Here is a 12,579-nt window from a genome sequence, read left to right on the forward strand (position 1 = left end):
CTTCTTGTGAATAGCAAACTCAAAATATTTGAGTCAAAGTAGCTCTAACCCATAATGAATCTCATTTCATTAATTGGATGACAGGTTTGCCAACTCCTGATTCTAATTAGCTTTAGTTGATATCATTATCCTAGGGTTTCACATACTTTTTCCAACCTACACAGTGAATGTATGAATTATTTATTCAGTATGTATAAGAACAATACAATAAATTGTGTGTTATAAGTTAAAACAGATTGTGTTTATTCATTATTGTAACTTATATGAAGATCAAACCTGATTTGAAAACAAATTTATACATAAATGCAGGTAATTCCAAAGGGTTCACATACATTTCTTGCCACTGTACATATGGTACAATATATATATTTGTAGACAATCTGTATACTGTGCACAATATACATACTGTAAACTACAGAAACAGTAAGAGTGGTACGGTAGTGTGCTATTCCGAAAATAGCCTGTGTGAAATGTCTCTAATGCATAGAGAGTGCAGAAAGAAATGATGATTGAGGAAAAAAAAAAAAAGATTGCTTTCATAATCTGCATTTATACCACCATTCAGCATGTACAATGAAAAATTACCAGCCGGATCACTGTGGCTATTTTATTCACTGTACCCTTTGTGCTGCTGTTGTTTTCTCTGCGCTGCCTTTGTGTCTTTTTCATCGTTCAACTTTTTTCCCATTTAATCTAATTCATTATCTCACCCTCTTTGTCCTCCTTCTATCGTGTCACACAAAGCCGCTCGCTCACCTCAGACATGTAATTTCATTCTTCCCAGCATTTCATCCACCCCTCCCCCGGAAAAATCCAGGAAAAATACCTGGAGCTGGGCTTTCTCTTTGTCTAGAGGCTCAGGACGGGAATGACTGGGGTGCAGGATAAATGTTTAGAGGCATACACACCAAACATGAAAGCTTTTTGGGCCCCAGAGGGTTTCCATATGCATTTGGTGTGCTGGTGGGACTTCAGTAGAAAATAAGGGACATTTCCACCTTTTGACTTTAGTCAACTGTGGACACAAAAGTGTGGATGAAGAAGAGAATGATGGTGTTTTCAAAATTTGGGAATTGAGAAATTGTGATAGGTCGATAATAAGTAAATCATGTTTGTTTAACAATATTTCACTGATTGTTTTATGTGTTTAATTATTTTTTTGTGCTCAAAAACACATAGAACATGTCAGCTGAAAGTATCATAAAAGCACCACAAATAACATGACTGCTGCAGTTATTGCATGGTTCATTTTATATTTGCTTTTTATGACACTATCAGTTAGGATTGTATTTAAGGTTTAGGGTAGGAAGGATCTGTTTAGGGGAAACTTTAACTCGCTTTTAGGGCCACACAGAGGACATTTCACCTAGGAACTGTTACGATATGTGTAATGAAACACATAATATCATTTCGCCAAAAAGTTGCCACAGTCATGCAATTTTTATTTTATTTTTTTTAGATCAGACTGCTTTAAATATATAGAACTGCATGATTTCCAGTGAGCTTTAAAGGGTGCAGAGTTGTATTGGCAGCGAGAAGCACTACAGATCCTGCAGAGCAGTTTGATCCCTGACTGCAGACTTCTCTCCTCCAGAAAATCTCCCACCTTTCTGCTCTCCTGATCTGGAATTTCTCATGCTTCTGTGTCGACCATTCTGGCTACCGAGGGAATTCACAGCGGTCATTATCACTGCTGTGTACATCCCGCCACAAGCCGACACAGACCGGGCACTCAAGGAACTGTATGGGAGTATAAGTGAGCAGGAAACCGCGCACCCTGAGGCCATGTTCATTGTGACTGGGGACTTTAATAAAGCCAGTTTAAAATCAGTCGCACCAAAATACCACCAGCACATTAGTTTCAACACATGAGGGGACCGGGTTTTGGACCATTGCTACTCTCCCTTCCGGGATGGCTACAAATCCCTCCCCCGCCCACCATTTGGCAAATCGTACCACTCTTCCATTCTGCTTCTGCCCGCTTACAGGCAGAAATTGAAACAGGAAGCACCCACCCTCATAACGATCCAGTGCTGGTTGGACCAATCAGACTCTATGCTACAAGACTGTTTTGATCACACGGACTGGGAGATGTTCCGGTCCGCCTCTGATTACGACATCGAGCTTTACGCTGATAGCGTAATGTGTTTCATCAGAACGTGAGTAGAGGACGTGGTTCCGACCAGAACAATACGGATCTATCCGAACCAGAAGCCATGGATTAATAGCGATGTTCGCGCGGCACTTAATGTGCGGACCTCCGCTTTTAATTCCGGGAACGCGGAGGAGCATAAACAAGCCAGTTATGCCCTCCGAAAAATCAGAACCGCAAAACGCCAGTACAGGAGCAAGATTGAAGGACAGTTTAACACCACCAACTCTAGAAGCATGTGGCAGGGAATTAACATCATCACGGACTTTGAAGGGAATAAAAACTCCGCCTTGAACACCGCTGCCTCTCTCACGGATGAGCTAAATACTTTTTATGCTCGTTTTGAGGGAAATAACACCGCCCTCGCGGAGAGAGCTCTCACGGCCGAAGCTACAGAGGTTAGTTCACTCTCCGTCTCTGTAGCGGATGTAACCCGATCCTTCAGACGGGTGAATATCCGCAAAGCCGTGGGCCCAGACGGCATTCCAGGCCGCGTCATCAGAGCGTGCGTGAACCAGCTGGCTGGTGTTTTTACGGACATTTTCAACCTTTCCCTCTCTTTGTCTGTAGTCCCCACATGCTTTAAAACATCCACCATTGTGCCTGTTCCAAAACAAAGTATGTTTCCTAATTTTCTAGTGACGTATTATGGTCATTTATGATTTATTACAGTAAAAATATTACACATAGCACCTTTAACCATGGTTTTTCTACAGTAACCATAGTAGAATTATGGAATTTGTAGTAAAACCACAATACCATAAAATGTACCCTGGTTTTACTACAGTACCATATTTTAACCATATATTCATAGTAAAACCATAGTAATAATTAGGGGTGTGCAGTGAAGCCAATTTCTGTATCGATATCTGTTGCAAATCTGTTGCATTTGTGGCAAAATAATCTGTATTCGGATATAATCGGATATAGGCAGGGCTTTAACCAGAAGTGCTTCAAAACTAAATGAAAATAAAAATTTTAAAAGTAACTCTGTTCTATTTGTTGTTTCCATCTTGTAATTATTGATTAAATTGTATTATTATTACTACTCTTTTTTATTCTTTTTTATGCATGCAGAAGAGTGTGTCGTACACTCAGAAGTGCATGTATATACTATATATACAATATATACATATGTATATTCATATTTATATGTATATAAACAATTTTAGGTTCAACTATGCTTACTGTAGTAAAACTATGGTTAATTTTTGTAAGGGATAGACAAAACTATTGTGGGGGAACACAAAACTGTTGTGAGGGAATTAAAAATTATTTCAGAAAACAAATTGCTAACCCATTAAGACCAATCGCTAGATAAATCACAGAATTTTGAATCTGTGATCAACACAGGCTCAGTGTACAGACCCGAAGCTATATTTATTGAATGTGGAACAGAGAGACAGCTCAAGAGACCCTCTGTCAGTCACAGCTTTCCGTGGGGAGGTGCTGTGGAAGATCTCTCTCTAATGACACACCATGAGTGACAGTGAGACAAGAGGACGGGTTCTAGAGGCAGATAGGTGACTGCTACAGCAGCACAATTAAAACAAAAAGGGGAAACACACAAGATCTGCCACTGGCCTTTGTGCTGGATTTTAGTGGGAGAGACATGCACACACACTTCGACCACACACACTCAATCCATCACTTGCAGAAACACTCACTATTTACTCCTTTGAGACCCTCTGCGTTCAACGGCTGAAGGCTTTCTGTGGCTCTGGGCAGGAAGACACCACCTGGTGCCTGATCTGACAACTTCCTCCGCTCCTGAGAGTTTTACACTTGTAATTGGATGGAAACGACAAGGGAGATACTGTTTTCTTGACATGTGTCACAGTCCAATCACACTCATGGCATATGCAATATCAGCATTGTCCTGAGACCTGAAGATACTAACTTTGATATGCAGGTATTTCTCCAAGATTAGATTTTAAGAAACAGAGAAATTGCCACAAAGGGCCATGAAGGAAAAACTCCTAAAAATAGCAGCGATCAAGATTTATGGGCTTAGAAATGTAGTTAAAATCAAATTAAAAAATGTTGTAATTAAGATGGAATTTGAAATTAATGCAGCAGCATTGCCTGGATCTGAAACAAAGTATATAAAGAAACCTGCTTCTTTCTGGAATATACTAAAGACCATGATATGCATTGTTTTGTTTATTTGTAATGCCTTGCAAGCATCGCTGTGTAGTCCCTGTAGAACTGTGTGGACATGTATATCTGGTCAATATTGCAGTTGTTACTTGTTTTATTTATTTATTTATGTGCTATACAATATTTCCTTAACTATAAATAAAAACAGTTAATATGAATCAGAATCTGCTTGTCCAGGACAATTCTAACAGAAAGACTTGGAATAAATAAGAACAATCATAATATGGGGATAGAATAGTTTCCTTTGGCAATAGCCCCGTCCTTTGGTTTAGCACTAAGATTCTCACTGGAACGGTAAGATCCTGCCGGAAGACGATGGTGGTGAGAGAAAGGAACTTACCCCTACAGCAGAATGGGACCTAAACTGGTGGTGAAGGGTTGGTTAGGGGGGTGGAACCAATGCATATTACGAGCGATGAATGACAGCAGTGGAATTTATAAAGAAGTTGGTGGATTATGATTGGACGAGACACCTGAACTGAATTAATGGTGTATGCTACTACGAGTCTTCCTGACAAAACAATGGTTACACTTCCATTTCTACCAGAAAGACTCTGAATATATGAGAATAATCATAATATGTGGATAGAAGCCCCATCCTATAGTTCAGCTCTCAGATTCTCGCTGGAACCGTCAGATCCTGCCATAAAATGATGATGGCAGGGGAGAGGAACATACCCCAAAAGGAATTAAGGCCTAATTAAAATTAAATCCCCAAAAGTGAAGAAAAAAAAACTCAGAACAACAAACCATGTCTTCAGAAGGCAAAGATAACCTGAAAAAAGAAGAAATAATTGTATGAAACACAATGGATATGAATAAATGCACATTAACCTACAAAAGTATGTGTACTTGTGTCATACCCTACAGAAGCATAGATTAGCTTGTGAATTGATGATCCTAGCGAAAGGGTAGACACTGATGTGAAGAAAAGGGCTAATGGGTGCCTGGTACTTGTGTGCATCCACTGGTAAAGTGAGAGCCCTTCACACTCCCTGTGATGGATGGTTGATGCTTGCGATGCATCCGAGGTTTTCTTTTTTTTTTCTTAATTATTATTTTTTTGGGGGGGGGGGCATTTTTTGTGCAATACCCACCTGTCTCACGGCCGGCCACCAAGAACCCACGAAGGGCTTCAAAGCGCCCCTGAGACGGGCAACCCAGGTTCGACGAAACCCACTGTATTGGAGCTGGTAGTAAGACCACTCCATCCCCCAGTGGAGGGTCGGGTGGAGAATCTTTTGTTGCCATTTCATTTGATTTCTCCGCATGCCCAAGTGGCTGCGGTACCCAACAGTTCAGCAAAAGAGCGGTTTCCTCCTTCCCTGGGTCACATACCCAGTGTGCACGGTCGTCATCATGACCACCATCCACCTTTTTACCCTTGCAGGATTGACGCTCCAGCGGTGGTCTCCCCGCCCCTGTGTGCCCAGCTGTGGCACACATCCGCCCCCGATGTGACAGTCTCCACGGTTTGCGAGGACAGGCCTCTTCCTCCCCCGTCCCAGGCTGTTCCGGGGGTGGTCACAAGGAGCCAGGTAAGTGCTTCAATGTCCCTAGACTCAGCACGGCCACGACATGGTGTGGCACCTCGAGCTCTGCCCCGCCGCGAGGCCCCACCTGCCAGTACATTTGACGAGGTTGTCCCTTTGGTCCCCCTTGCGCATTAACTTGGATGAGTGGCTTGCGCTTTCCAATCCATCGCGATGGCTGGTCTGGACTTTCGACTTAGCTACGTGATTCAGTTCGCCAGGTGTCCGCCCAGGTTCAGCAGTATCCACTTCACCTTGGTGAAGGACGAAAATGCTGCTACCTTGCAAGCGGAGATCGCCACCCTCCTATGGAAGGGTGCAATAGAACCTGTCCCTCCGGCCGAGATGAAGAAGGGGTTTTACAGTCCCTACTTCGTCGTAGCGAAAAAAGGCAGTGGGTTGCAGCCAATCTTGAGACCTGTGAGTACTGAACCGGGCTTTACACAGACTCCCGTTCAAGATGCTGATGCAAAAGCGCATTCTGGCGAGCGTCTGGCATCAAGATTAGTTTGCGGTGGTAGACCTGAAGGATGCGTACTTTCACGTCTCGATTCTACGTCGACACAGACCCTTCCTCCGGTTTGCATTCGAGCGTCGGGCGTATCAGTACAAGGTCCTCCCTTTTGGTCTGTCCTTGTCCCCTCGCATCTTCACGAAGGTCGCAGAGGCAGCTCTTGTGCCATTAAGGGAGGTGGGCATTCGCATTCTCAACTATCTCGACAATTGGCTTATCCTAGCTCACTCTCGGGACATGTTGTGTGCACACAGGGACTTGGTGCTCTCGCACCTCAGCCGATTAGGGCTTCGGGTCAGCTGGGAAAAGAGCAAGCTCCTCCCAGTTCAGAGCATCTCTTTTCTCAGTTTGGAGTTGGACTCAGTCTCATTGACAGTGCGCCTCACGAACGAGCGCGCACAGTCGGTGCTGACCTGTTTGAAGGCGTTCAAACAGAAAACAGCGGTTCCACTGAAACTCTTTCAGAGGCTCCTGGGGCATATGGCATCCTCAGTGGTGGCCACCCCGCTCGGGTTGATGCATATGAGACCGCTTCAGCACTGGCTTCAGACTCGAATCCTGAGATGGGCATGGCGCCGCGGGATACATCGCATGGTCATCGCGCTGGTCTGTCACCGTCTCTTCAGCCCTTGGACTGACCTCACGTTTCTACGGGCAGGCGTTCCCCTAGAGCAGGTCTCCAGGCGTGTCGTGGTCACGACAGACGCCTCCAAAACTGGCTGGGGCACTGTTTGCAATGGGCATGCAGCCGCTGGCTAATGGACGGGCCCGCGGCTGCGTTGGCACATCAACTGCCTCGAGCTGTTGGCAATTCTGCTCGCCCTTCAGAGGTTCTGGCCGTTGATCCAGGGCAAGCACGTGTTAGTTCAGACAGACAACACGGCAACGGTAGCATATGTCAACCACCAAGGTGGTGTGCGCTCTCGTTGTATGTCACAACTTGCCCGCCGTCTCCTTCTCTGGAGTCAGCAGCACCTCAAGTTGCTGCGAGCCACTCACATCCCGGGCGACCTCAACACTGCAGCGGACGTGCTGTCATGGCAGGTTGCCCTAAGGGGAGAGTGGAGATTCCACCCTCCAGCTGATGGTCCAGCTGATCTAGAGTCGATTTGGACAGGCACAGGTAGAGCTGTTCGCCTCCCAAGAATCCACCCACTGCCCTGACTGAGGCACCTCTCGGCATAGACGCGCTGGCACACAGCTGGCCCCCTGGCCTGCGCAAATATGTGTTTCCCCCAGTGAGCCTACTTGCACAGACTTTGTGCAAGGTCAGGAAGGACGAGGAGCAAGTCCTCCTGATAGCACCCTACTGTTTGCACCCTCGGACCTCACGCTCCTCGCGACAGCCCCCCCCCGGCTAATTCCCCTGAGGAAGCACCATCTGGCACCCGTGTCCAGACCTCTGGAATCTCCATGTCTGGCCCCTGGATGGGACGAGGAAGACCTAAGTGGACCTGCAGTGGCAGACATGATCATGTATGCCTTTAAGTGGCGTCTGTTCGCTAAGTGGTGTTCTTCCCGACGGGAAGACCCCCAGAGATGCGCAGTCAGATCGGTGCTTTCCTTCCTGCAGGAGAGGTTGGAAGAGTGGCTGTCCCCTTCCACCTTGAAGGTGTACGTTGCTGCTATAGCAGCACACCACGACACAGTGGACGGTAAGTCCTTAGGGAAGCACAACCTGATCATCAGGTTCCTGAGAGGCACCAGGAGGCTGAACCCTTCCAGACTGTGCCTCGTTCCCGCATGGGACCTCTCTGTAGTTCTTCAGGGTCTACAGAGAGCCCCCTTTGAGCCTTTGCAGCAGCTGAGCTTAAGACACTCTCCTTGAAGACTGCCCTCCTGACTGCGCTCACTTCCATCAAGAGAGTAGGAGACCTGCAAGCGTTCTCTGTCAGCGAAACATGCCTGGAGTTCGGTCCAGGCTACTCTCATGTGATCTTGAGACCCCGACCGGGCTATGTGCCCAAGGTTCCCACGACCCCTTTTAGGGACCAGGTGGTGAACCTGCGAGCGCTGCCCCAGGAGGAGGCAGACCCAGCCCTGTCATTGCTGTGTCTGGTGCGTGCTTTACGCATCTATTTGGATCGCACACAGAGCTTTAGGATCTCTGAGCAGCTCTTTGTCTGCTTTGGTGCACAGCGGAAAAGAAGCGCTGTCTCCAAGCAGAGGATCACCCACTGGCTCATTGACGCCATAGCTATGGCATATCATGCCCAGGATGTGCCGCCTCCGGTAGGGCTATGAGCCCATTCTACCAGGGGTGTAGCGGCCCCCTGGGCCCTGGCCACTCAACAGACATTTGCAGAGCAGTGGGCTGGGCAACACCCAACACCTTTGCGAGGTTCTACAACCTCCGGGTGGAACCGGTTTCGTCCCAGGTAGTGGCACACAATAAAAGCGGATAAGCCCGGGATAGCCGGCCGGGTGTATCACTTGCACATAGTGCAATTTACCTCCTCTGAGCTGAAGATGTGCGGCATTAATTCCCAGTAGTGTTCACAAATTATGTTCCCTGGTTGACTTCCTCCGAGCCCTGTGGCAGTCGAGTTTTCGGAGAGACTCGCTGCTGGCCCAGTACACGTGCTAACTAAGAGCCCTGTTCTGGGGTAGGTGCTCCGTATGTGGCGGTTCCCTGTAAGGTAACCCCATGCAATATATATCTTCTGCTAATTCGTTTTCCTGTTGGCAAACTGCGTCTTCCTTTGGCAAAGCCCTCTCCAAAGTCTCCATGTTTGTAGTAACTCCTCCCCCATTGGGCAGGATGTACCATGAGACTTCTCCACATGACATACTTCCAACATAGTTCGGCAAGACCATGTGACATATTTTCCACTTAAATATCCCCCCTCTCTCTGGGCGAGGTGTGGTCTCTGCGGTGTCTTCCCCTTGGGAGGGACACCCCCCGACTAGACCTGGTCGGCCCAGTCGGATATTCCCCCATTTTTTAGGGAGTGGGAAAAAAAAGAAGGGGAAAAGAGGCCACGACTGGGCTAGCTTGTCTCTATCTTTTGGGTAGTTGACTTGTCCCCAAAGGGCCATTTGGCACTCATAACTATGTTGGGGGAGGTTACGTGTCGGCCTGGTGCGCTGCTACGAGGCACACAGTTGTCTGCCCATCATACACCACCAGTTCACGTAACACAGTTCAGCCAGTTGCGGCGTTTTGTGTAGGGACCCCTAGTGTCACTACATCGACACAACATCGAGAGAGTGACAGATAGTGAATGTCGTGGTTACTTGCGTAACCTCCGTTCCCTGATGGAGGGAACGAGACGTTGTGTCCCTCCTACCAAAACGCTGAACTACCAGCTGAAATGGCCGGACCTTGTCTCGGCTCCTCAGCATAAAACCTGAATGAGTGGTTGCAAACCAGCTCCTTTTATACCCGTATGTCCGGGGAGTGGCATGCAAATACCACTCGCCAATTTTCATTGGCCTTTTATCAAAGACCAGAGGTGTCTCGAGCTCCCAAGAGTGACCCCTAGTGTCACTACATCGACACAACATCTCGTTCCCTCCATTAGGGAATGGAGGTTATGCAAGTAACCATGACGTTTGTGCAATACCCTTCTCAAAAGGATAAATAAACCATGGCTGCGTCTGTGTATGAGTCCTTGCAAAAAGGGCATTTTTTTCAAAAAAGCACGTTTTTTTGCCATTACTTGACTCCATCTCAGATGCAAGTTTATAAAAACAAATCCAAGGATTCAGGCTCCATTGTGAGTTTTGATGCAACAGGTACAGTCGTTAAAAAGTGAGAAGACCCTGTGGCAGCTCTGGACATGTGTTTCTGTACCAAGGAGTTTTGTGTTCACAGGGATATCATGTTCCAGTAGTGCAAATTCTTTCTGAGAACCACACCATCAATTCCATTGCATACTGGCTCACAGAATGGCAACAAGCAGGTGCTGCTGTGCCCGAAGAGGCAGTCTGTGATTTCTCCCTGGCTTTGCTTGGAGCATTAGTTAAGGCCTTCACTCCTTACCCAGACTTGAAAACATACATCAATGAGTGCATTGGATTGTTGACGAGGAATGACTCAAATCTACCACCATGCTTCATCAGGGTTGATGTTGCACACTGCATCAAGCTAATTAGCTGGTGGGAATGCTTAAGACAAAGAGGAAACAGAGTTAGAAAATTCTACCTCAGAGAAATGGCACAACTTTTACAATCTGATTCACTGGAAGACGCAAGGGAGCTCATTCACTTAATTACAGTTGTTGCCTTCAGTGAATCAGAAGGCAATGACAAAAAGGGCATACTTGTTGTTTCTGAAACATGCAAAGCACAAATGAAGAGATGAATTGAAGAGGAGGTGCTGCCATGTGTCAATGAAGATGAGGTGATGGAGCATGAGGAGACACTCCATACAGATCTGAAAACATGGGTAACAGAAATTTGTGCAGAGAGTCAGATGACTGCAGCACATCATGGCGGCAGAGACAATCTACATTTCCTCCCAGAGCTTGTCCCAAATATCATAAGAATGGCATGCTACCTACCTTTCTGGACAGCTGTGATGGTTCCACACTTCAAAAGTGTACACAATACAGCAAGCTCTGCAAATGTTGAGGCTGAATTTAAAAATATAAAGCATGGTCTCTTCAAACATGAAAGCCTCCCTATCCAAATTGACCGCATTGTCATACGTCACCTTGAATTCCTCGAGGGCAACATGAGGCTTTCTTGTGCTCCAGGGAAGCCATGTGAGCACACCAAGACAAAGACTGATCCAAAAACTGACTGTATTGAGCAGGCTACAGAGATTAAACCACAATCACTGGAAGAAGATCCTGTTGAAAACTGGAAAGGCCTCAGTGTTCCTCCCAAAAAGCATCTGTCCTACCTGACCCCTCATGCGGACGCAAACCTGAAAAGAAAAAAGACAGAAATATATCTCTTAAAAATGGAAACTACCAGGCTAAAACACCTATTAGAGTAGACAAAATGCTTTCAAGTGTCAACAATACTTGTATACATTTGACTTTGCAATTATCTAAACAAAGAGCACACAAAATCTGAAATGTATGATTTTGTGAAGACCATTGTCACAAAAGGAGTTGGAAAAGATGCTTATGCAAAGAGGGCAAAAATGCTATTGGGAACATTTCAATGTGTTCACCTTAAATCAGGTGTGAGGCAGGTCAATGCTGAGTGCAATGTTGCTAACATAGTAACATCAACAATGAAACAAGTAACAAGTGCAACAATTATGACTGAGTGCTCTTCTCCATACTGCAGTCGAAATACAAAATCTTCAAGGACCATCTCTCTCCTACCAGTCAATGTGGATATTCTCCAAACTGATGGATTGGGTAAACTCCAAGCAGCACTGGAAGATGGACTACACCTCAATAGGTCCAAGTGTCTGAAGCCACTAAATTCTCCTCAAGAGTGCCTGGATAACTTGAAAATAAAGGACGTTTCATCAATGAAATTCCTCTGCAATGGATCAGTCACACACTGCTGCATCAGCGGACAACTACTTTGTGTTGAAACAAGTGCTGATACAAACCATCCACTGTGTGAAATCCCTGTTAACATGGACCTGGACAATGATTTGCTCACATTGCGAGGTGTTGTCGCATTCATTCCAGGACCCACAAGGGATTCTCTCAGACATTATGTGGCTTACTGCAGGAGAACATCTGTTGGATGGGAGAAATATGATGACCTGTGTGACCATGTCACAACAGTATCAGCAAAAACCAAAATACAACCCCACGTCATATTGTTCACTAAAGAGGACTAAAACGTTTTGTTAATCAATATCTTGTTCTGGCCTCTGCAGAAATAAGTCAGTCAATAACAGAAACAGTCCAAAAACCATTTCATTCCCATTTGATTTCTAATAGCTTATTGACATACTCATTTAAACAGTTCCATGTTTTTTGAACAGCAATTCTTATCAGTAATTGTTCTGTTCTTTTATTTATACATAGATCTCTTTGTTTTCACAGTTCTGTTCTGTTCTTTGTAAATTTTTTCATCTTTGCATTTGAAAGTATACACAAGCTTTGGGTGTTGTCTGTTCTTTGTTCCATCTTTAAATAGCAGTGCTGTAAGCTGCATTCTGCTTGGTACCTTAATCTTCAATACTGATTACATGATGGAATTTAAACATAACTAATAACTAAATTATTTGACAATAGTGATATTTCAGATGGATACCATGCTGAAAAAAAAAAGAAACTTACAACAGATTGTTTTTTGATCTT

This window comes from Myxocyprinus asiaticus, chromosome 22 (assembly GCF_019703515.2).
Source record: "Myxocyprinus asiaticus isolate MX2 ecotype Aquarium Trade chromosome 22, UBuf_Myxa_2, whole genome shotgun sequence".
Lineage (NCBI taxonomy): Eukaryota > Metazoa > Chordata > Actinopteri > Cypriniformes > Catostomidae > Myxocyprinus > Myxocyprinus asiaticus.